Source organism: Salmo salar, chromosome 27, assembly GCF_965601325.2.
Source record: "Salmo salar chromosome 27, fSalSal1, whole genome shotgun sequence".
Classification (NCBI taxonomy): Eukaryota; Metazoa; Chordata; class Actinopteri; order Salmoniformes; family Salmonidae; genus Salmo; species Salmo salar.
In genome coordinates this window covers 27,784,397-27,809,741 of record NC_138317.1, presented here as the reverse complement: position 1 = coordinate 27,809,741, position 25,345 = coordinate 27,784,397, and the positions used below count along the sequence as shown (strand labels likewise).

Below are 25,345 nucleotides of genomic sequence, written 5' to 3'. Positions count from 1 at the left end.
ATGTACTGAGAACCCATGCTGTCTGTATGGACGGGGACAGTATATCCGGAGAGAGCCATGATTCCGTGAAACAGTGTATGTTACAGACCCTGATGTCTCTCTTGTGTGCTGTCCTGCTGTATGCTGTCCTGCTGTGTGCTGTCCTGCTGTGTACTGCCCTGCTGTGTACTGCCCTGCTGTGTGCTGTCCTGCTGTGTACTGTCCTGCTGTGTGCTGTCCTGCTGTGTACTGCCCTGCTGTGTACTGCCCTGCTGTGTGCTGTCCTGCTGTGTACTGCCCTGCTGTATGCTGTCCTGCTGTGTACTGCCCTGCTGTGTACTGCCCTGCTGTGTGCTGTCCTGCTGTGTACTGCCCTGCTGTGTGCTGTCCTGCTGTGTACTGCCCTGCTATCCTGCTGTGTACTGGCCTGCTGTGTACTGTCCTGCTGTGTGCTGTCCTGCTGTGTACTGCCCTGCTGTGTGCTGTCCTGCTGTGTGCTGTCCTACTGTGTGCTGTCCTGCTGTGTACTGCCCTGCTGTGTGCTGTCTTGCTGTGTGCTGTCCTGCTGTGTACTGTCCTGCTGTGGGCTGTCTTTCTGTGTGCTGTCCTGCTGTGTACTGCCCTGCTGTGGGCTGTCTTGCTGTGTGCTGTCTTGCTGTGTACTGTCCTGCTGTGTACTGTCCTGCTGTGTACTGCCCTGCTGTGGGCTGTCTTGCTGTGTGCTGTCTTGCTGTGTGCTGTCCTGCTGTGTGCTGTCCTGCTGTGTACTGCCCTGCTGTGTGCTGTCCTGCTGTGTACTGTCCTGCTGTGTACTGTCCTGCTGTGTGCTGTCCTGCTGTGTACTGCCCTGCTGTGTACTTTCCTGCTGTGTACTGTCCTGCTGTGTACTGTCCTGCTGTGTACTTTGCTGCTGTGTACTGCCCTGCTGTGTACTGTCCTGCTGTGTGCTGTCCTGCTGTGTACTGCCCTGCTGTGGGCTGTCTTTCTGTGTGCTGTCTTGCTGTGTACTGTCCTGCTGTGTACTGTCCTGCTGTGTACTGCCCTGCTGTGTGCTGTCTTGCTGTGTGCTGTCCTGCTGTGTACTGTCCTGCTGTGTGCTGTCTTGCTGTGTACTGTCTTGCTGTGTGCTGTCCTGCTGTGTACTGTCCTGCTGTGTGCTGTCTTGCTGTGTACTGCCCTGCTGTGGGCTGTCTTGCTGTGTGCTGTCTTGCTGTGTACTGCCCTGCTGTGGGCTGTCTTGCTGTGTGCTGTCTTGCTGTGTACTGTCCTGCTGTGTACTGTCCTGCTGTGTACTGTCCTGCTGTGTACTGTCCTGCTGTGTACTGCCCTGCTGTGGGCTGTCTTGCTGTGTACTGCCCTGCTGTGTGCTGTCCTGCTGTGTGCTGTCCTGCTGTGTACTGTCCTGCTGTGTACTGTCCTGCTGTGTGCTGTCCTACTGTGTGCTGTCCTGCTGTGTGCTGTCCTGCTGTGTGCTGTCCTGCTGTGTACTGTCCTGCTGTGTACTGTCCTGCTGTGTGCTGTCCTACTGTGTGCTGTCCTGCTGTGTACTGTCCTGCTGTGTACTGTCCTGCTGTGTACTGTCCTGCTGTGTGCTGTCCTGCTGTGTACTGCCCTGCTGTGTACTTTCCTGCTGTGTACTGTCCTGCTGTGTACTGTCCTGCTGTGTACTTTGCTGCTGTGTACTGCCCTGCTGTGTACTGTCCTGCTGTGTGCTGTCCTGCTGTGTACTGCCCTGCTGTGTACTGCCCTGCTGTGGGCTGTCTTGCTGTGTGCTGTCTTGCTGTGTACTGTCCTGCTGTGTGCTGTCCTGCTGTGTACTGCCCTGCTGTGTGCTGTCCTGCTGTGTACTGTCCTGCTGTGTACTGTCCTGCTGTGTACTGTCCTGCTGTGGGCTGTCTTGCTGTGTGCTGTCTTGCTGTGTACTGTCCTGCTGTGTACTGTCCTGCTGTGGGCTGTCTTGCTGTGTGCTGTCCTGCTGTGTACTGCCCTGCTGTGGGCTGTCTTGCTGTGTGCTGTCTTGCTGTGTACTGTCCTGCTGTGTACTGTCCTGCTGTGTGCTGTCCTGCTGTGTGCTGTCCTACTGTGTACTGTCCTGCTGTGTACTGTCCTGCTGTGTGCTGTCTTGCTGTGTGCTGTCTTGCTGTGTACTGTCCTACTGTGTACTGCCCTGCTGTGGGCTGTCTTGCTGTGTACTGTCCTGCTGTGTACTGTCCTGCTGTGTGCTGTCCTGCTGTGTACTGCCCTGCTGTGTACTTTCCTGCTGTGTACTGTCCTGCTGTGTACTGTCCTGCTGTGTACTTTGCTGCTGTGTACTGCCCTGCTGTGTACTGTCCTGCTGTGTGCTGTCCTGCTGTGTACTGTCCTGCTGTGTGCTGTCCTGCTGTGTGCTGTCTTGCTGTGTACTGTCCTGCTGTGTACTGTCCTGCTGTGGGCTGTCTTGCTGTGTACTGTCCTGCTGTGTACTGTCCTGCTGTGTGCTGTCCTGCTGTGTACTGCCCTGCTGTGTACTTTCCTGCTGTGTACTGTCCTGCTGTGTACTGTCCTGCTGTGTACTGCCCTGCTGTGTACTTTCCTGCTGTGTACTGTCCTGCTGTGTTCTGTCCTGCTGTGTACTTTCCTGTGTGCTGTCCTGCTGTGTACTGTCCTGCTGTGTTCTGACCTGCTGTGTTCTGTCCTGCTGTGTACTGTCCTGCTGTGTACTGTCCTGCTGTGTACTGTCCTGCTGTGTTCTGACCTGCTGTGTTCTGTCCTGCTGTGTACTGTCCTGCTGTGTTCTGTCCTGCTGTGTGCTGTCCTGCTGTGTACTGTCCTGCTGTGTGCTGTCCTGCTGTGTGCTGTCCTACTGTGTGCTGTCCTGCTGTGTACTGTCCTGCTGTGTACTGTCCTGCTGTGTACTGTCCTGCTGTGTGCTGTCCTGCTGTGTACTGCCCTGCTGTGTACTTTCCTGCTGTGTACTGTCCTGCTGTGTACTGTCCTGCTGTGTACTTTGCTGCTGTGTACTGCCCTGCTGTGTACTGTCCTGCTGTGTGCTGTCCTGCTGTGTACTGCCCTGCTGTGTACTGCCCTGCTGTGGGCTGTCTTGCTGTGTGCTGTCTTGCTGTGTACTGTCCTGCTGTGTGCTGTCCTGCTGTGTACTGCCCTGCTGTGTGCTGTCCTGCTGTGTACTGTCCTGCTGTGTACTGTCCTGCTGTGTACTGTCCTGCTGTGGGCTGTCTTGCTGTGTGCTGTCTTGCTGTGTACTGTCCTGCTGTGTACTGTCCTGCTGTGGGCTGTCTTGCTGTGTGCTGTCCTGCTGTGTACTGCCCTGCTGTGGGCTGTCTTGCTGTGTGCTGTCTTGCTGTGTACTGTCCTGCTGTGTACTGTCCTGCTGTGTGCTGTCCTGCTGTGTGCTGTCCTACTGTGTACTGTCCTGCTGTGTACTGTCCTGCTGTGTGCTGTCTTGCTGTGTGCTGTCTTGCTGTGTACTGTCCTACTGTGTACTGCCCTGCTGTGGGCTGTCTTGCTGTGTACTGTCCTGCTGTGTACTGTCCTGCTGTGTGCTGTCCTGCTGTGTACTGCCCTGCTGTGTACTTTCCTGCTGTGTACTGTCCTGCTGTGTACTGTCCTGCTGTGTACTTTGCTGCTGTGTACTGCCCTGCTGTGTACTGTCCTGCTGTGTGCTGTCCTGCTGTGTACTGTCCTGCTGTGTGCTGTCCTGCTGTGTGCTGTCTTGCTGTGTACTGTCCTGCTGTGTACTGTCCTGCTGTGGGCTGTCTTGCTGTGTACTGTCCTGCTGTGTACTGTCCTGCTGTGTGCTGTCCTGCTGTGTACTGCCCTGCTGTGTACTTTCCTGCTGTGTACTGTCCTGCTGTGTACTGTCCTGCTGTGTACTGCCCTGCTGTGTACTTTCCTGCTGTGTACTGTCCTGCTGTGTTCTGTCCTGCTGTGTACTTTCCTGTGTGCTGTCCTGCTGTGTACTGTCCTGCTGTGTTCTGACCTGCTGTGTTCTGTCCTGCTGTGTACTGTCCTGCTGTGTACTGTCCTGCTGTGTACTGTCCTGCTGTGTTCTGACCTGCTGTGTTCTGTCCTGCTGTGTACTGTCCTGCTGTGTTCTGTCCTGCTGTGTACTGTCCTGATGTGTACTGTCCTGCTGTGTACTGTCCTGCTGTGTACTGTCCTGCTGTGTTCTGACCTGCTGTGTTCTGTCCTGCTGTGTACTGTCCTGCTGTGTTCTGTCCTGATGTGTACTGTCCTGATGTGTACTGTCCTGCTGTGTACTGTCCTGCTGTGTACTGTCCTGCTGTGTTCTGACCTGCTGTGTTCTGTCCTGATGTGTACTGTCCTGCTGTGTACTGTCCTGCTGTGTACTGTCCTGATGTGTACTGTCCTGCTGTGTTCTGACCTGCTGTGTTCTGTCCTGCTGTGTACTGTCCTGCTGTGTTCTGTCCTGCTGTGTACTGTCCTGATGTGTACTGTCCTGCTGTGTACTGTCCTGCTGTGTACTGTCCTGATGTGTACTGTCCTGCTGTGTACTGTCCTGCTGTGTGCTGCGAAATTCCATTCTTTGCTGCGCGGCGCCAGTCAAGTTCAAACAGGCTAAACAATTGTCTGTCCCATCACAATGTCGTCCCCAATGATGATTGCTGTCAATCATCTTCGATATTACAATACTATCGTAATATCACCCAAACCTAGTAACAGATCAAATTAAGAACGCAATTTGCTTTATCGCGTAACCTAGTGCACAAGTTTACTGCTGGTATTTAGTTTAAAAGTCCAAATAAATCTTCAAATGTAATAAAAAAAAATGTTATAGATAGTTTCAACAGTACTGAAAACCACCTGACCCTAACGCACCCCCCCCCCCCCACACACCCCACCCACCCACACACACACCCCACCCCACCCCCACCCACACACACACCCCACCCCACCCCCACCCACCCACACACACACACGTATGCTATTATTGTGCTATTACTACATTACACAGCGTAGTTTATGGCCAGGCCCTGTTTGGCATTCTGTTGATGTGTGTTAAAGTGTGTCAGCATGTGAGTGCAGCATGATAGTCATGTGACTACTGGGAAACAGGTCAGGACACCTGGCTGTGTCCAGGTTCTGAGGTGAACTTTGACACTCTGGTTGCTGATAGGACACACGCGTGCACGCACACACACACACATACACACACACACACACACACACACACACACACACACACACACACACACATTCACACACACACACACACACACACACATTCACACACAGAGATATGGCTTAGTTGGGAGTTGTGTAACTGATAGCTACTGATACCCAGCATGTGGGAGACAGAACTCAAAGAGGGAGAAGACTTTGCCTTCTGTAAGGGAAGCTTAAATTCACACAGAGAGAGAGAAAGAGAGAGAGAGAGAAAGAGAGAGAGAGAGAGAGAGAGGAGGGGTAGAAAGAATGAGACAGAGAGAGCAAGGGAGAGAGAGAGAGGGGGAGAGGGTAGAGAGAGGGTAGAAAGAGAGAGAGAGATAGGAGTGGAGAAATAGAGGTAGAAAGAGAGTGAGGGAAAGAGAGGGGTAGAGAGAGAGGTAGAAAGAGAGTGAGGGAAAGAAAGGGGTAGAGAGAGAGAGAAAGAGGAGAGAGAAAGAGAAATGGGGGACAGTGAAGGATTAACCCATCCATGGGCAGGGGACATCACAGTCAGATCATCACACCCTATTACATATAGTGCACTACTTTTGACATAATGAACAAACGTCTCATCTTATTCTTCACCTTGAACCATCTGAGCCATGAGCCATCTTCGCCTTGAACCATCTGAGCCATGAGCCATCTTCGCCTTGAGCCATCTGAGCCATGAGCCATCCTCGCCTTGAACCATCTGAGCCATGAGTCATCTGAGCCTTGGACCATCTGAGCCATGAGCCATCTGAGCCTTGAACCATCTGAGCCATGAGTCATCTGAGCCTTGAACCATCTGAGCCATGAGCCATCTTTGCCTTGAACCATCTGAGCCATGAGCCATCTTCGCCTTGAACCATCGGAGCCATGAGTCATCTGAGCCATGACTCATCTGCACCTTGAACCATTTTAGCCTTGAACCATCTGAGCCATGAGCCATCTGAGCCTTGGACCATCTGAGCCATGAGTCATCTGAGCCTTGAACCACCTGAGCCATGAGCCATCTGTGATATCCACCTGTGATATCCAAATATGTAACCGTGTGAATGTTTTCCTCCATCGCTAGTGTGTGCGCGTATGTGGTGAATGTGTGTGGGTTTTGTGTGAGAGTGTCAGTGTAGTGTGTGTATATAGTGTGTATATACTGTATAGTCTTGTGAGTGTGCACAGAGTCAGTGCAAGATAGTCTGGGTTAACCATTAATTAGTTATTTAGCAGTCTTATGTCTTGGGGGTAGAAGCTGTCTCAAACCTTCCTCTGATACCGCCTGATACAGAGGTCCTGGATGGCAGGGAGCTCGGCCCCAGTGATGCACTGGGCTGTCCGCACCAGCCTCTGTAGCACTTTGCGGTCGAGGGCGGGGCATTTGCCATACCAAGCCAGGGCCGGCTTTACAGGATGGCAAACCCGGGGATGGACCCCCCAGATAGAATTTGTACTCCCCCCAGTATTGTTTCCCCATAAACATAACAAATGGTATATGAATTACAATGGCCAGTTTTGACAATGTAGCATTGCCTGAGAGTAGAGCAGACCAGGACAGAGGACAGAGGGTGTGATCATTATCTGAGGAGGCGGAGGGAGGGGGATGTAATCATTAATCAATAAAACAGGGAGGCAGTGCCGTATCATAAATACAGTCCCAGGTAGATGCCGTTGTTTGGTGGAGGGCTAGTCAGCCCATTTAACTGTGACTGTATTCATCATACAGCACTGCCTCGGTGCCTTATTGCTTTTATAAAACTGTTACCAACATATTCAAATAACTATGAATTACACATTTTAATTTCATTTTGATTCAGTTTTTTTTATTGGCATTTACTTGGATATGCCTGTGGTAATGACGGTGATGTGTGATTTCGGCAAGCTCAGAAACAGTTGTCTTGTTTGGGCACCGTTCACCCTACGTATGGTACTGCAGAGATCCAAACATTTTAGGATCCGAAGGGCCCGTGCCAAATATTTTCATCATCCTGAGGTGGAAGAGGCTCTGTCGTGCCCTCTCCAAAACTGTGCGGGTGTGTGTGGACCATTTTAAGTCCTTAGTAATGTGGACACCGAGGAGCTCTCGAACCGCTCTACTAGAAACCCATTGATGTGGATGGGGACGTGCTCTCCTCTCTTTCTCCTATAGTCCACGATCAGCTCCTTGGTCTTACTGGCATTAAGGGAGAGGTCGTTGTCCTGGCACCACACTGCTAAGTCTCTGACCTCCCCCTGTCATCGCCGTCGGTGATCAGGCCTAAACTTGATGCTGGTGTTGGAGTTGTGCGTAGACCAACCTTTCAAAGTGCTTCATAATTACAGATGTGAGTGCATTCAGGCAGGTTATTTTGGAGTTCTTGGGAACAGGTATGATGGTGGTCAGCTGGAAACATGTTGGGATTACACTTGCCAACTGGTCTGCTTAGTCACTGGTACTTCGTGTTTGAGCTTTTGTTTGTAAACAGGAAGCAGTAGACACACACACACCCTGTGGTAGTGAGTTTCCTGTGTGACTGAGACAGGGAACTGAAACCTGTGCCCTCTGCTGCTGAGTCAGGGGAAAAAGATGCAGGCGTGAGTTGTGTGTGTGTGTGTGTGTGTGTGTGTGTGTGTGTGTGTGTGTGTGTGTGTGTGTGTGTGTGTGTGTGTGTGTGTGTGTGTGTGTGTGTGTGTGTGTGTGTGTGTGTGTGTGTGTGTGTGTGTGTCTGCATGTTTGCTGAAAGGCAGAAGAAGCCCTTATCTGCAGTATCTTCTCACCTTTCTATCAGTCCTGACTCCACGGTACCAGTTTATTACTCGGAAGAATTATGCAAGTTAGGTTTCTCTGTGAATGATTAATATAGAGATTAGCAGCTAAGGTGATCTCACCCATTTATCCACTTCACAATCACCGCGGGGTACAGTAGCTCATAATGTGAGCAGAAAGCAGAACAGGTAGCATAGAAATGGAATTATATGACAGCCACAGGTGGCTACACATGGAAAGGAGATAGTATGCTGAATATGGATATGGGTTGACAATTTGCATTCTTTCACTTGTTATACTGAACAAAAATATAAACACAACATGCAACAATTTCAATGATTTTACCGACTTACAGTTCATATAAGGAAATCGGTCAATTGAAATAAATTAATTAGGCCCTAATCTATGATTTTCACGACTGGGACTACAGATATGCATCTGTTGATCAGAAAACCAGTCAGTATCTGGTGTGGCCACTATTTGCCTCATGCAGCGCGACACATCTCCTTCAGATAGAGTTGATCAGGTTGTGGCCTGTGGAATGTTGTCCCACTCCTCTTCAGTGGTTGTGTGAAGTTGCTGGATATTGGTGGGAACTGGAACACGCTGTCGTACACGTCGATCTAGAACATCCCAAACATGCTCAATAAACATGCTCAACGGGTGACATGTCTGGTGAGTATGCGGGCCATGGAAGAACTGGGACATTTTCAGCTTCCAGGAATTGTTTACAGATCCTTGCGACATGGGGCCGTGCATTATCATGCTGAAACCTGAGGTCATGGCGGTGGATGAATGTCACGACAATGTGCCTGTCACGTCCTGACCAGTATAAGGGGTTATTGGTTATTGTAGTTTAGTCAGGACGTGGCAGGGTGTATTTGTTTTATGTGGTTCGGGGTTTAATGGGATATGTATTTATGTAAGAGGGGTGTTTGATTCATGTGTTCCGGGGTTTTTGGGTAATGTTCTTGTTTTGTATTTCTATGGTTTTTATGTTGTGTATTTCTTTGTTGGCCTGGTATGGCTCTCAATCAGGAACAGCTGTACATCGTTGTTGCTGATTGGGAATCTTACTTAGGTAGCCCTGTTTTCACCTATGGTTTGTGGGAAGTTGTTTTTGCATTGCTGTGTGTAGCCTGCATTACTGTGCGTTTTCTTGTTTTGTGTTTTCAGTGTTCTAATTGAAAAGTAAAAATGAGCACTCAACCCGCTGTGCCTTGGTCCCTTTCATACGAGGATCGTTACAGTGCCTCACGGTATCTCTGTGTATTCAAGTTGCAAAATAAAATGCAATCGTGTTCGTTGTCCGTGGCTTATGCCTGACCGTACCATAACCCCACTGCCAACATGGGGCACTCTTTTCACAATGTTGACATCAGCAAACCGCTCGTCCACAAATTTGTGCCCAACATTTGAGAGAAATAAGCATTTTGTGCATATGGAAAATGTCTGGGATCTTTTGTTTCAGCTCATGAAACATGGGACCAATATTTACATGTTGCTTTATATTTTTGTTCAGTGTATTTGTCCAAATAATGACATCATATCCCTGTGAAATGCTCTATATCTGACAATCACTGTCTCAGTTGTCTCTCAAATGCTGATTTGTAGGATTGCAGTTATTGTTGGTGTTGTGAACAAGTCACGGTTGGAACACACATAGTGTAGTTGATAGTGTAGCTTTCAGGTCCCGAGGGAAACTGAACTGACTCTGGATCAGGTGACCTGGTTCCTGGGTCCACCTCCTGACGTCCAGACCCGTCCTCGTTGCCACGGGAGACGGCTGGCCTCCAGGCTGCCCTCGTCGTGAACTGAAGAGGGAGAGGGACACACAAGCCTCACAAACAACTATAGTAAACATAAAAATACAAACAAGTAAACAACACAAACCAAAACAGAGAGACACAGAGAGAAAGTCAGACAGACAGACAGCTCAACGCTAAACATTGTTGTATCCTGAAATCAACAAATAAAGTCATACGACTAAGAAGCCAAAGAAAGAAACAGGAAAATCACATTAAACATCTCATGTCTGCCTTGAGGCTGTGCGATGACCCATCATTGAAAACAAGCTAAGAATATAAAACATTTCCTAGAAGAAGAAAAACACACTTAAATACAAAAGCTGAAATAGTTTGTGATGCAGGTAAACAATGCGTGGTTGCCATGCCGACAAGCCATGGGTGTATAAATAGCATGGCCAGTGTTTGTTTAGTTGATGCAGCCTGCCTGCCTGCCTGCCAGCCAGCAGGACGAGCCTATCCCTGAAGAGAGAGAGAGAGAGATAGAGAGGGATCTGTGGGCTGAGTAGAGTAGCAAGCAGTACTGTGTACCATAGTGATCAACCAGTCATCCCTCCCCTCACAGCCCACACCAGAGGAATGTAGCTGGAAAACCACAGAGGCCATTCCTAATATACTGACCCCCCTGTCCCTCCCACTCGACCCCCAGGGAGGTCAGGGGTCATCACGCAGGCCATGCTGTCTGGGAAACTCCCTAAATAATACAGAGAACGTTACTGTTCTATAAGTGTACAGTAGACACTGTACATACAGTACTTAGCATGTTTTGTTTGGATAGGAGTACTACATGACAGCTAGGATTACTACATGACAGATAGGAGTACTACAAGACAGATAAGAGTACTACATGACAGATAGGAGTACTACAAGACAGATAGGATTACTACATGACAGATAGGAGTACTACAAGACAGATACGAGTACTACAAGACAGATACGAGTACTACATGACAGATTGGAGTACTACAAGACAGATAGGACTACTACAAGACAGATAAGAGTACTACATGACAGATAGGAGTACTACAAGACAGATAGGAGTACTACAAGACAGATAGAAGTACTATAAGACAGATAGGATTTCTTTTTGACCTGCTGAAAGTGTTGTCTGGCTGTCTGTGGAAAATATACCTAACGGAAGTGACTGAATGTTGTGTTTTTGATTTGAACTGTGACCTCAGTAGACAGGAATTGTCAACACTATTGCAAAGGTTGCCGTTATAAAAAAAAACTGTTTACATGAAAACTAAGTAATTTGATCACTTAAAGAAATGAATTCCCAATATACAGTAAGTATTGTGCTGCTGGCCGGTCTCCAAACTCTAACCTCACCCTCAACACACACTTTCCCTTCCCAATTCCCAAGTAACATGGACTCCTCTCTCATTTCTCTCCTCTCTGTAGGGAATGGTGAAAGCACCTGGAGCGAGACAGACACGGACAGACAGAGAGGGGATCTGGGAGCAGGCTCCCCTCAGACTAGTGACCGAGAGAAACAGACACAGCAGCAGTTACTGCAGTACTGACTGGTCCCCTGTCTTCAACTGAACCACAGTACTGACTGGTCCCCTGTCTTCAACTGAACCACAGTACTGACTGGTCCCCTGTCTTCAACTGAACCACAGTACTGACTGGTCCCCTGTCTTCAACTGAACCACAGTACTGACTGGTCCCCTGTCTTCAACTGAACCACAGTACTGACTGGTCCCCTGTCTTCAACTGAACCACAGTACTGACTGGTCCCCTGTCTTCAACTGAACCACAGTACTGACTGGTCCCCTGTCTTCAACTGAACCACAGTACTGACTGGTCCCCTGTCTTCAACTGAACCACAGTACTGACTGGTCCCCTGTCTTCAACTGAACCACAGTACTGACTGGTCCCCTGTCTTCAACTGAACCACAGTACTGACTGGTCCCCTCCCACCCGGACCACTGGACCAGAACCAGGCCCAACCGCCTCCTACACTTAGGTAAGACTGACTGACTCTGTTGTATTAGTATTCTCGTAGTCTCAGCCTCCTATATGAGCATGTTTTTGGTCCAAGCTGCTACTCTATGTGCTTGTATAGACAGAGCTGTGTCCTCTTTTCTAGTAGTTTCATCTAATCAATATGTATATAGGAGGAGAAAGGGAAGGTTGTATTTTGTACTCAAAATGCATAGCAGTGGATTGCCTTACCAACCCATACTTCTTTCTGGTTCTGGTGGGGCAGAAGTGATACTGAGCTACCATGTTGTCAGTTTCCTGAACTCGTCAGGGTTATCCAGTCAGAGGGCAGAGCTGACTGTCCAGAGCTATCTAGTCCAATCAGGAGAGGACAAGGGTTCAGGGGCGGGAACAAGGAAGAATGTTCTAGAATGAAACATAGCCCATGCACAGACCACATACATAAGCGCTAAGGTAGAATTGCGTTGTAAACAGAAGTTCATAGTTTAGGGGATGCCCCAAATGGCACCCTATTCCCTATATAGTGCACTACTTTTGACAAAGTCCTATGGGCCCAGGTCAAAAGTAGTGCACTACATAGGGACTAAGGTGCTATTTGGGATGTAATCTTAGTTTCCACAGTGTTTACAACCCTGGAGTTCTGTGCCAGAAGTTCCAGTAGAGACTATAAGCTGTTGATGTTGTACAGTAAGCCAGGTCAAGGGGTGTTGTGTCAGTATGTGTGTGTGGTTATGATGAGTTTCTGAAGCGAGCCGTGTTGCCCTGGCAAGCGGCTGTGTGTGTGTGTGTGTGTGTGTGTGTGTGTGTATGTGTGTGTGTGTGTGTGTGTGGGTGTGTGTGTGTGTGTGTGTGTGTGTGTGTGTGTGTGTGTGGCCGGTGTACTAACCCGAGGTCAGGCTCCTCCCACAGAGGTGTGAAAATGTACACTGTGTCTATTTTTCCCCATCCCTTGCGAGTCAACTCCCTCCCTCCCTCTTGCTGTCTCTCCACTCAGTTTTCTGACTGCTGCTGACTCACTGAAATCTGATCCCTGCTGAGCCTGTCCCTCCTTCTTTTCTCTTACCCCCTCTCCTTTTCTCTTACCCCCTCTTCTTTCTCTTACCCCCTCTCCTTTGCTCTTACCCCCTCTTCTTTCTCTTACCCCCTCTCCTTTTCTCTTACCCCCTCTCCTTTCTCTTACCCCCTCTCCTTTTCTCTTACCCCCTCTCCTTTTCTCTTACCCCCTCTCCTTTCTCTTACCCCCTCTCCTTTTCTCTTACCCCCTCTTCTTTCTCTTACCCCCTCTCCTTTTCTCTTACCCCCTCTCCTTTCTCTTACCCCCTCTCCTTTTCTCTTACCCCCTCTCCTTTCTCTTACCCCCTCTCCTTTCTCTTACCCCCTCTCCTTTCTCTTACCCCCTCTCCTTTTCTCTTACCCCCTCTCCTTTTCTCTTACCCCCTCTCCTTTCTCTTACCCCCTCTCCTTTTCTCTTACCCCCTCTCCTTTTCTCTTACCCCCTCTCCTTTCTCTTACCCCCTCTTCTTTTCTCTTACCCCCTCTCCTTTTCTCTTACCCCCTCTCCTTTCTCTTACCCCCTCTTCTTTTCTCTTACCCCCTCTCCTTTTCTCTTACCCCCTCTCCTTTCTCTTACCCCCTCTCCTTTCTCTTACCCCCTCTCCTTTCTCTTACCCCCTCTCCTTTCTTACCCCCTCTCCTTCTCTTACCCCCTCTCCTTTCTCTTACCCCCTCTCCTTTCTCTTACCCCCTCTCCTTTCTCTTACCCCCTCTCCTTTTCTCTTACCCCCTCTCCTTTCTCTTACCCCCTCTCCTTTTCTCTTACCCCCTCTCCTTTCTCTTACCCCCTCTCCTTTTCTCTTACCCCCTCTCCTTTCTCTTACCCCCTCTCCTTTCTCTTACCCCCTCTCCTTTCTCTTACCCCCTCTCCTTTCTCTTACCCCCTCTCCTTTCTCTTACCCCCTCTCCTTTCTCTTACCCCCTCTCCTTTCTCTTACCCCCTCTCCTTTTCTCTTACCCCCTCTCCTTTCTCTTACCCCCTCTCCTTTTACTCTCCCTCTCTTGGCTCTCTTTCCGTAGTCCTCTTTTTCACATCTCCATGTCTTCATTTCTCCTCTTCTTTCAGTCTCTTGATCATTTTTCCTTCTTTTTATTTTACCCCTTAGTTCTCTCACTCTCTTTCTCTTGCCCCCGCTCCTCGTTTCCCTTCATCACTCGCTCTTCCTTTTCTTTTACCCCTTAGTTCTCTTCCTCTCGCCCCCGCTCCTCGTTTCCCTTCATCACTCGCTCTTTCTTTTCTTTTACCCCTTAGTTCTCTTCCTCTCGCCCCCGCTCCTCGTTTCCCTTCATCACTCGCTCTTTCTTTTCTTTTACCCCTTAGTTCTCTTCCTCTCGCCCCCGCTCCTCGTTTCCCTTCATCACTCGCTCTTTCTTTTCTTTTACCCCTTAGTTCTCTTCCTCTCGCCCCCGCTCCTCGTTTCCCTTCATCACTCGCTCTTCCTTTTCTTTTACCCCTTAGTTCTCTTCCTCTCGCCCCCGCTCCTCGTTTCCCTTCATCACTCGCTCTTCCTTTTCTTTTACCCCTTAGTTCTCTTCCTCTCGCCCCCGCTCCTCGTTTCCCTTCATCACTCGCTCTTCCTTTTCTTTTACCCCTTAGTTCTCTTCCTCTCGCCCCCGCTCCTCGTTTCCCTTCATCACTCGCTCTTTCTTTTCTTTCCTTTTCTTTCTCTCTGTCCTTTATCTCTCTCTTCTCAGGTGTGTGATGAGCTAGCGTTGCTCTTCATCTCAGAGCGACATATCCTGCTGTGGAGCTCTTGAGTTCTATTTCTATGGTCTACTCCTGTCAGCTCCACCCACTGTACCACTGTACCACTGTACCACTGTGTGAAAGTCACTTGGCTGCGGCTTGTTATCTGGAAGTGAGATTCTCATAGCCCCTAGTGGGAGTAGGTGTTTTGTGTTTGTGTGTGAGTGGAAATGCGTGTGTCGGGGGAGGTGTGTGTGTGTGTCAAGGGGGAGATGTGTGTGTGCCGGGGGGAAGTGTGTGTGTGTGTGTGTGTGGGGGGGGGGGGGGTCTGCAGGAGCCTCAGAAGGCACTGTGCTGTAGTCCAGTGTAGACTAGTGGTGTGTCAGGATGGTTGGATCTACTCTGAGTTCTGACAGACACCTCTCTACCTCCCTTCCCCTATCTCTCTCTCTTTCTCTCTCTCTTTCTCTCTCTCTTTCTCTCCGTGCCTTCTCTCTTCCTTCACACCCCTCTCTCTGCAACGGATTTCTCCCGTCTCTCTGAATAGAAATCCATTTGTTGTTTTTATCTCTTTCTGTTTCTTTCTATCCTTTTTCCATATTATCTTTCTCCTCTTTCATGTGCCTCCAAGAAAGACTGCCTGGAAAAATTCATTTTTCTCTGGAATATTTCAGTGAGCTGTTTGGATGCTTTCAGTCTGGAACCCTTCAACCTCTCGGCTCTGGAGTTAATTGTTGATGGAGAGAGTGACACACACACACACACACACACACACACACACACACACACACACACACACACACACACACACACACACACACACACACACACACACACACACACACACACACACACACACACACACACACACACACACACACACACACACAGGAGGCTGCTGAGCTCATAATAATGGCCGGAATGGAGCAAATGGAATGGCTTCAAACACCTGAAAACCATGTTTTTCATGTATATGTTACCATTCCACTGATTCCGCTCCAGTCATTATAACGAGCCCATCCTCCCCAATTAAGGTGCCACCAACCTCCTGTGACACACACACTGTTAATGGAGAGAGTGATTGACAGGAGATCAAAGGTTGTACATTAGTCGAAGACTTTCTGAAGGAAAAGGGTGGAGAATATGCTTGCTTATGTGTGTAGTGTGTGTCAGGGAGTTGAAAGCTGCAGTGGCTGTGTTGTGTAGGTGGAAAACTACACTATTCAACTGTAGTGGATGACTCCACTCTCTGTTCACGCTACTAACGGGAAACTCAATTTGCCAGCCAGTCACTGCAGCTGGCTTGGAAGAAAGGGAGAGAGGGGAGAGGGAGGGATAGAGAAAGAGAGGGGGGAACCTGGCCAGAACTGCAATGGAAACTTTTTCAGCCGGGGCCGGGGAGAGTGACTCTGTCTTTAACCCTTGATGTAGGCTTCCCCCTTGACACACTTCCACTCTACTCCCTCGCTCTTCTCTCTCTCTCTCTCTCTCTCTCTCTCTCTCTCTCTCTCTCTCTCTCTCTCTCTCTCTTCTTTGTCTCATGTTCTTTCTCTCTGACATATAATGCACCGCACGAACAAACACACACACTCACATACACAAGCACACACACGCACACACACACCCAAACACACACTGACACACTCACACACTCTTGTCTCTTGAATACTAAACAATCAGTTAATTACCTGGGCCTGTGCTGATGAGTTCATTCACATAGCAGAGCTTTTGATTTAATTACTAAGACATGGATGAGATGAAAGGAGGTTGTGTGTGTGTGTGTGTGTGTGTGTGTGTGTGTGTGTGTGTGTGTGTGTGTGTGTGTGTGTGTGTGTGTGTGTGTGTGTGTGTGTGTGTGTGTGTGTGTGTGTGTGTGTGTGTGTGTGTGTGTGTGTGTGTGTGTGTGTGTGAGTTTTTAATAAGAGCAGTTATTGTACAGGATCCTATGAGCTTTCCCATGGGAACCAATCAGATGGTACCACCCACCCCCCCCACACACACACACACACACACTTACCCCACCAGACATGCCACCACGGGTCTTTTCACAGTCCCCAAATCCAGAACAAATTTAAGAAAGTCTACAGTACTATATAAAGCCATTATTGCATGGAACTCCCTTCCATCTCATATTGCTCAAATAAACAGCAAACCTGGTTTAAAAAAACAGATAAAGTAACACTTAACGGCACAACGCCTCTCCCCTGTTTCACCTAGATAGTTTGTGTGTATGTTATTGATATGTAGGCTACATGTGCCTTTTTTTACATAGTTCTGTCCTATTTATGTTCTGTATTATGTCATGTTTCATGTTTTGTGTGGAGCTCAGGAAGAGTAGCTGCTGCTTTTGCAACAGCTAATGGGGATCCTACTAAAATACCAAATAATGCCAGACATAATTGTGTTGTGTCACACAGCTAGTTAGCCATACACACTGTGATCTGTCTGATACTGACAATACACACTGTGATCTGTCTGATACTGACAATACACACTGTGATCTGTCTGATACTGACAATACACACTGTGATCTGTCTGATACTGACAATACACACTGTGATCTGTCTGATACTGACAATACACACTGTTGTCTGTTTGGTACTGACAATACACACTGTGATCTGTCTGATACTGACAATACACACTGGGGTCTGTCTGATACTGACAATACACACTGTTGTCTGTCTGATACTGACAATACACACTGTTGTCTGTCTGATACTGACAATACACACTGTGATCTGTCTGATACTGACAATACACACTGTTGTCTGTCTGATACTGACAATACACACTGTGATCTGTCTGATACTGACAATACACACTGGGGTCTGTCTGATACTGACAATACACACTGTGATCTGTCTGATACTGACAATACACACTGTTGTCTGTCTGATACTGACAATACACACTGTGATCTGTCTGATACTGACAATACACACTGTTGTCTGTCTGATACTGACAATACACACTGTGATCTGTCTGGTACTGACAATACACGCTGTTGTCTGTCTGATACTGACAATACACGCTGTTGTCTGTCTGATACTGACAATACACACTGTGATCTGTCTGATACTGACAATACACACTGTGATCTGTCTGATACTGACAATACACACTGTGATCTGTCTGATACTGACAATACACACTGTGATCTGTCTGATACTGACAATACACACTGTGATCTGTCTGATACTGACAATACACACTGTGATCTGTCTGATACTAACAATACACACTGTGATCTACTGATACTAACAATACACACTGTGATCTGTCTGATACTAACAATACACACTGTGATCTGTCTGATACTAACAATACACACTGTGATCTGTCTGATACTGACAATACACACTGTGATCTGTCTGATACTGACAATACACACTGTGATCTGTCTGATACTGACAATACACACTGTGATCTGTCTGATACTGACAATACACACTGTGATCTGTCTGATACTGACAATACACACTGTGATCTGTCTGATACTGACAATACACACTGTGATCTGTCTGATACTGACAATACACACTGTGATCTGTCTGATACTGACAATACACACTGTGATCTGTCTGATACTAACAATACACACTGTGATCTACTGATACTAACAATACACACTGTGATCTGTCTGATACTAACAATACACACTGTGATCTGTCTGATACTAACAATACACACTGTGATCTGTCTGATACTAACAATACACACTGTGATCTGTCTGATACTGACAATACACACTGATCTGTCTGATACTAACAATACACACTGTGATCTGTCTGATACTAACAATACACACTGTGATCTGTCTGATACTAACAATACACACTGTGATCTGTCTGATACTGACAATACACACTGTGATCTGTCTGATACTAACAATACACACTGTGATCTGTCTGATACTTACAATACACACTGTGATCTGTCTGATACTGACAATACACACTGTGATCTGTCTGATACTAACAATACACACTGTGATCTGTCTGATACTGACAATACACACTGTGGTCTGTCTGATACTGACAATACACACTGTGATCTGTCTGATACTAACAATACACACTGTTGTCTGTTTGGTACTGACAGTACACACTGGGATCTGTTTGGTACTGACAATACACACTGTGATCTGTCTGATACTAACAATACACACTGGGGTCTGTTTGGTACTGACAATACACACTGTGGTCTGTTTGGTACTGACAATACACACTGTGGTCTGTTTGGTACTGACAATACACACTGTGGTCTGTTTGGTACTGACAATACACACTGTGATCTGTCTGATACTGACAATACACACTGTGATCTGTCTGATACTGACAATACACACTGTGGTATACTGATACTAACAATACACACTGTGATCTGTCTGATACTGACAATACACACTGTGATCTGTCTGATACTGACAATACACACTGTGGTATACTGATACTAACAATACACACTGTGATCTGTCTGATACTGACAATACACACTGTGATCTGTCTGATACTGACAATACACACTGTGATCTGTCTGATACTGACAATACACACTGTGATCTGTCTGATAATAACAATACACACTGTGATCTGTCTGATACTGACAATACACACTGTGATCTGTCTGATACTAACAATACACACTGTGATCTGTCTGATACTGACAATACACACTGTGATCTGTCTGATAATAACAATACACACTGTGATCTGTCTGATACTGACAATACACACTGATCTGTCTGATACTAACAATACACACTGTGATCTGTCTGATACTAACAATACACACTGTGATCTGTCTGATACTTACAATACACACTGTGATCTGTCTGATACTGACAATACACACTGTGATCTGTCTGATACTAACAATACACACTGTGATCTGTCTGATACTGACAATACACACTGTGATCTGTCTGATACTAACAATACACACTGGGGTCTGTTTGGTACTGACAATACTCACTGTGGTCTGTTTGGTACTGACAATACACACTGTGGTCTGTTTGGTGCTGACAATACACACTGTGATCTGTCTGATAATAACAATACACACTGTGATCTGTCTGATACTGACAATACACACTGATCTGTCTGATACTAACAATACACACTGTGATCTGTCTGATACTAACAATACACACTGTGATCTGTCTGATACTTACAATACACACTGTGATCTGTCTGATACTGACAATACACACTGTGATCTGTCTGATACTGACAATACACACTGTGATCTGTCTGATACTAACAATACACACTGTGATCTGTCTGATACTGACAATACACACTGTGATCTGTCTGATACTAACAATACACACTGTGATCTGTCTGATACTAACAATACACACTGTGATCTGTCTGATACTTACAATACACACTGTGATCTGTCTGATACTGACAATACACACTGTGATCTGTCTGATACTGACAATACACACTGATCTGTCTGATACTAACAATACACACTGTGATCTGTCTGATACTGACAATACACACTGTGATCTGTCTGATACTAACAATACACACTGGGGTCTGTTTGGTACTGACAATACACACTGTGGTCTGTTTGGTACTGACAATACACACTGGGGTCTGTTTGGTACTGACAATACACACTGTGGTCTGTTTGGTGCTGAAAATACACACTGGGGTCTGTTTGGTACTGACAATACACACTGGGGTCTGTTTGGTACTGACAATACACACTGTGGTCTGTTTGGTACTGACAATACACACTGGGGTCTGTTTGGTACTGACAATACACACTGTGATCTGTCTGATACTGACAATACACACTGTGATCTGTCTGATACTAACAATACACACTGTGATCTGTCTGATACTGACAATACACACTGTGATCTGTCTGATACTAACAATACACACTGGGGTCTGTTTGGTACTGACAATACACACTGTGGTCTGTTTGGTACTGACAATACACACTGTGGTCTGTTTGGTGCTGACAATACACACTGTGGTCTGTTTGGTGCTGACAATACACACTGGGGTCTGTTTGGTACTGACAATACACACTGTGGTCTGTTTGGTGCTGAAAATACACACTGGGGTCTGTTTGGTACTGACAATACACACTGGGGTCTGTTTGGTACTGACAATACACACTGTGGTCTGTTTGGTACTGACAATACACACTGGGGTCTGTTTGGTACTGACAATACACACTGTGATCTGTCTGATACTGACAATACACACTGTGATCTGTCTGATACTAACAATACACACTGTGATCTGTCTGATACTGACAATACACACTGTGATCTGTCTGATACTAACAATACACACTGTTTTCTGTTTGGTACTGACAGTACACACTGGGATCTGTTTGGTACTGACAATACACACTGTGATCTGTCTGATACTAACAATACACACTGGGGTCTGTTTGGTACTGACAATACACACTGTGGTCTGTTTGGTACTGACAATACACACTGGGGTCTGTTTGGTACTGACAATACACACTGTGGTCTGTTTGGTACTGACAATACACACTGTGGTCTGTTTGGTGCTGACAATACACACTGGGGTCTGTTTGGTACTGACAATACACACTGTGGTCTGTTTGGTGCTGACAATACACACTGGGGTCTGTTTGGTACTGACAATACACACTGGGGTCTGTTTGGTACTGACAATACACACTGTGGTCTGTTTGGTACTGACAATACACACTGGGGTCTGTTTGGTACTGACAATACACACTGTGGTCTGTTTGGTGCTGACAATACACACTGGGGTCTGTTTGGTACTGACAATACACACTGGGGTCTGTTTGGTACTGACAATACACACTGTGGTCTGTCTGATACTGACAATACACACTGTGATCTGTCTGATACTGACAATACACACTGTGATCTGTCTGATACTGACAATACACACTGGGGTCTGTTTGGTACTGACAATACACACTGGGGTCTGTTTGGTACTGACAATAGATCTCTTTAAAGTAACACTCCTCTGTGATGCTCCCTGGCGATTTATTCAACACTCACAAACAGACAACGTGTCATTACCACTGGGATCTTCATCAGGTCAGGTTGAGACAGTGCAAGTGGATCTCCTGAAGTGTCAGGCTGACAGATATGGAACATGAACCGTTATTAATACCAGTATACAACCCATGTTCTCTTAGGCTGTACTGCTCTACTGCTGTGCCAAAACATCAATACACCCAGTACCTCTTCAGTCATGCAATATGCAGTGTAAAATATACTATATGCAATGCAATTCAGTACAGTCTGTAGGCTACTGTATGTACAAGCTGTAGGTACAAACTCAATGTATATTTTGAATGAGTCATCATTCATCACCATATATTTGCTTGTCTTTGTAGTTTACATGTTTGTGTAACTTCAGGCCATATGATTGTCACTTTTATTTTAAATAAGAATAGAATGGGTTTCTAAATACGTCTACCTTAATGTGGATGTTACCATGGTTACGGATAATACTGAATGAATCATGAATAATGATGAGTGAGAGAAAGTTACACATATCATACCGCCAAGACTAACCTTTCACCATTTTATTTGACCTTTATTTAACTAGGCAAGTCAGTTAAGAACAAATTCTTATTTACAATGACGGCCTAGGAACAGTGGGTTAACTGCCTTGTTCAGAGGCAGAACGACATATTTTACCTTGTCAGCTCGGGGATTTGATCTTGCAACCTCTCGGTTTTTAGTCCAACACCAACCACTAGGCTACCTGCCACCCCATTACAATAACAGGGGAGGTTAGCATTTTTGTGGGGTGTGATATTTGTGCTTCCGTAACTTTCTTACTGATCATTATTCACAATTCATTCAGGATGATCTATAATCATGGTCGCATCCACATTAATGTAGAAGTGTTTAGAAATGATGATGATGCCACTATAGAAACTGAAACACAACCAAAACAAACAGCAAATGCGTCCAACAAATATGTAGCGTTACAAGCTAGATATAGTCATTGTGTGTTATGAATATGGGACTAAATACTGAATCTGTCCAAATACTTTTGGTCCCCTAAAATGGGGGGACTATGTACAAAAAGTGCTGTAATTTCTAAACGGTTCACTCGATATGGATAAAAATACAAACAAATGAAAGCTGACAGTTTGCACTCTAACCTCACAGTCATTGTATCATTTCAAATCCAAAGTGCTGGAGTACAGAGCCAAAACAACAACAAAATTTGTCACTGTCCCAATACTTTTGGAGCTCAATGTAGATCAGGGCTTTGGGGGTAATGACCCAGCAAAATGGCTCTCACGTCTGATTTACCTGCTGCCATGAGACAGCTGACCTATTCCTCCCTCATCTCTTTATACAGGGAAAGAGGGAGGAAGAGAGAGAGGGGGAGAGATGGAAGGAGAGAGGGATGGAGAGGGAGGGAGGTTTAGCTTTATGGCCTTTTCAGCATAGCCTTACGGCCTACTCTGCCCGAGAGAGAGAGAGAGAGAGAGAGTAAGAGAGAGAGAAAGAGAGAGAAAGAGAGAGATATGGATGGGGAGAGAATTAGAGAGAGAGAGAGAGAGAGAGAGAGAGAGAGAGAGGACAGACAGACAGAGGGACAGACAGACAGGAGAGAGAGAGAGAGAGGACACACCCCATCTCTTCCTCTCTGCCCCTCTCTCTATCAATTCAATTTCAATTTAAGGGCTTTATTGGCATGGGAAATACATGTTAACATTGCCAAAGCAAGTAAAGTAGATAATAAACAAAAGTGAAACAAACAATAAATAGTTAACAGTAAACATTACACTCACAGAAGTTCCAAAAGAATAAAGACTTTTCAAATGTCATATTATGTCTTTATTCAGTGTTGTAACGATTAGTTAAAGTACAAAAGGGAAAATAATGAATCTCTTTCTAGCTCTATCTATAATCTATCACTTTCTGTCTCTTGTTTGGTTAGCAAAAAGCGTGTCTGATCCTCTGATCTGCCATTAGTACTAACTTCACTATCTTGTTTTCTTCTCACTTACACTCTTCTTTTCCATGATGGTTAGATTCCTCCCAGGAGGAAAGGTTATTATCTCCAGTAGGCTTGACGAGGCAACGACAATAGAACACACACACGCACACACAGAAGAGACAGAGATAATAGGTGTTTAATTGGCTCAGGGCATTCAGTGCTTACACAGCGCTGCTTTCAGCTGTGTATTTGTGTTTGTACGTGTGTGTGTGAGCGTGTGTGTGCGTGCGTGCGTGTGAGTGGTTTTCTATCAGCGGTGGATCGACTGGCTGTCATTGCACTGCTTTTGTTTCCACATGATAATTATATAGAGAAACAAGAGGACTCATCGGTCTGTCTGTGTGATGATGCCACTGCAGATTGGCAAGCAAATCAGCTTCCTCTTGATTACAGATCAGTTGTGTTGGTCTCTGTTGTCACCTCTTATCGTTTCTAAAGAGTTCCCCACACACACACACACACACACACACACACACACACACACACACACACACACACACACACACACACACACACACACAATGTAATATGTGGCTATAGAATGTGTCTCTAGATATGAGTATAGCCACATGGCTCATAATTGTGTCGTATTCTAGTTCAATCTAAAGCCTTGGAATGGAAACATTGTAAGAGTGGGTCCTTATAGCAGGGCTGATAGAAACATTGTAAGAGTGGGTCCTTATAGCAGGGCTGATAGACGCATTGTAAGAGTGGGTCCTTATAGCAGGGCTGATAGAAACATTGTTTGAGTGGATCCTTATAGCAGGGCTAATAGAAACATTGGGTCCTTATACAGTAGCATGGCTGATAGAAACATTGTTTGAGTGGATCGTTATAGAAGATATGATTTATGCCCACTTATGAGGCTCTATGGACCCTCTCCTCTCACGGTTTGAGTCTCAATACAATTATGTGTAGAGGTGCAGGCTAACAGCCCATTGAGCTAAACAAGATTTCCTGCACCAGGGGACTACAGTAGACTGGGGCCTAATGGACCATCTTTGGACTCCCTGCCTGTATGGAATAATGATATTTGATGTTAAAGACCTTGCATGAGGAGTATATGAGGCTCCAGCTAGCTGGGGAGTCTTTCTTTAACAGTACAAGAGTCGATTGAGTCATTTTGACTCAATGAATTTCAAATTAAAATATCTACATCAAATATATCAAAGATCCTTGACTTTTCCTAAATAAGTCTATATAACACACATATGTTGTAAGAATTTGTGTTATAAGCAGTTTTAGGAGGACAAAGTAGGAGGTTTAAAAAAAGACTTACTAGTCGCCAAAGTTCTGGAGCATGTCTTTAATGTCCTTGTGTTTTTGGTTAGATGTTGTGCACCAATACGGTTTCATATGTCTCTTAACCCTATCAGCACCAGGTAGAATTATCACTGGTGTTGATAGGGTTAATCAATTTAAACTTCATAAGTAATGTATGCACTCACTACTGTAAGTCGCTATGGATAAGAACATCTGCTAAATGACAAAAATGTAAAAATATAAGGCCCATATTATGTCATGGGAGGTGGCTAAGTTAAAAAGTGTCCATCAAGCCATGGAGCAAAGCTAAATAATGTAGCAAAGCTAAATAATGTAGCAAAGCTAAATAATGTTGTAAAGCTAAATAATGTTGCAATGCTAAATAATGTAGCAAAGCTAAATAATGTTGTAAAGCTAAATAATGTTGCAATGCTAAATAATGTTGCAAAGCTAAATAATGTAGCAAAGCTAAATAATGTTGCAAAGCTAAATAATGTTGCAAAGCTAAATAATGTTGCAAAGCTAAATAATGTTGCAAAGCTAAATAATGTTACAAAGATAAATCATGTAGCATTTTAATATCAGAAGTGGGATCCATCATTGTGACATCACAAGTCACCTTAAGCAGAAAATCCCCCCATCTGGAAACATACAGTACAGTGACTCACCTCCACTACAGTTATGCTGCTTTACTGCACCTATCTGAGGGCTGTCT

At 45.9% G+C, this 25,345-nt stretch overlaps 1 protein-coding gene across 1 annotated transcript in view; it reads left to right on the top strand.

Moving 5' to 3' along the window:
• Positions 1-25,345, top strand: part of atxn1a (ataxin 1a) — a 164,520-nt gene that overhangs the window by 34,332 nt on the left and 104,843 nt on the right. The window contains exon 2 of the mRNA XM_014178254.3: positions 11,077-11,644. The gene's annotated coding sequence lies outside the window, so the exon portion shown is untranslated. The remainder of the gene's footprint in view (positions 1-11,076; positions 11,645-25,345) is intronic.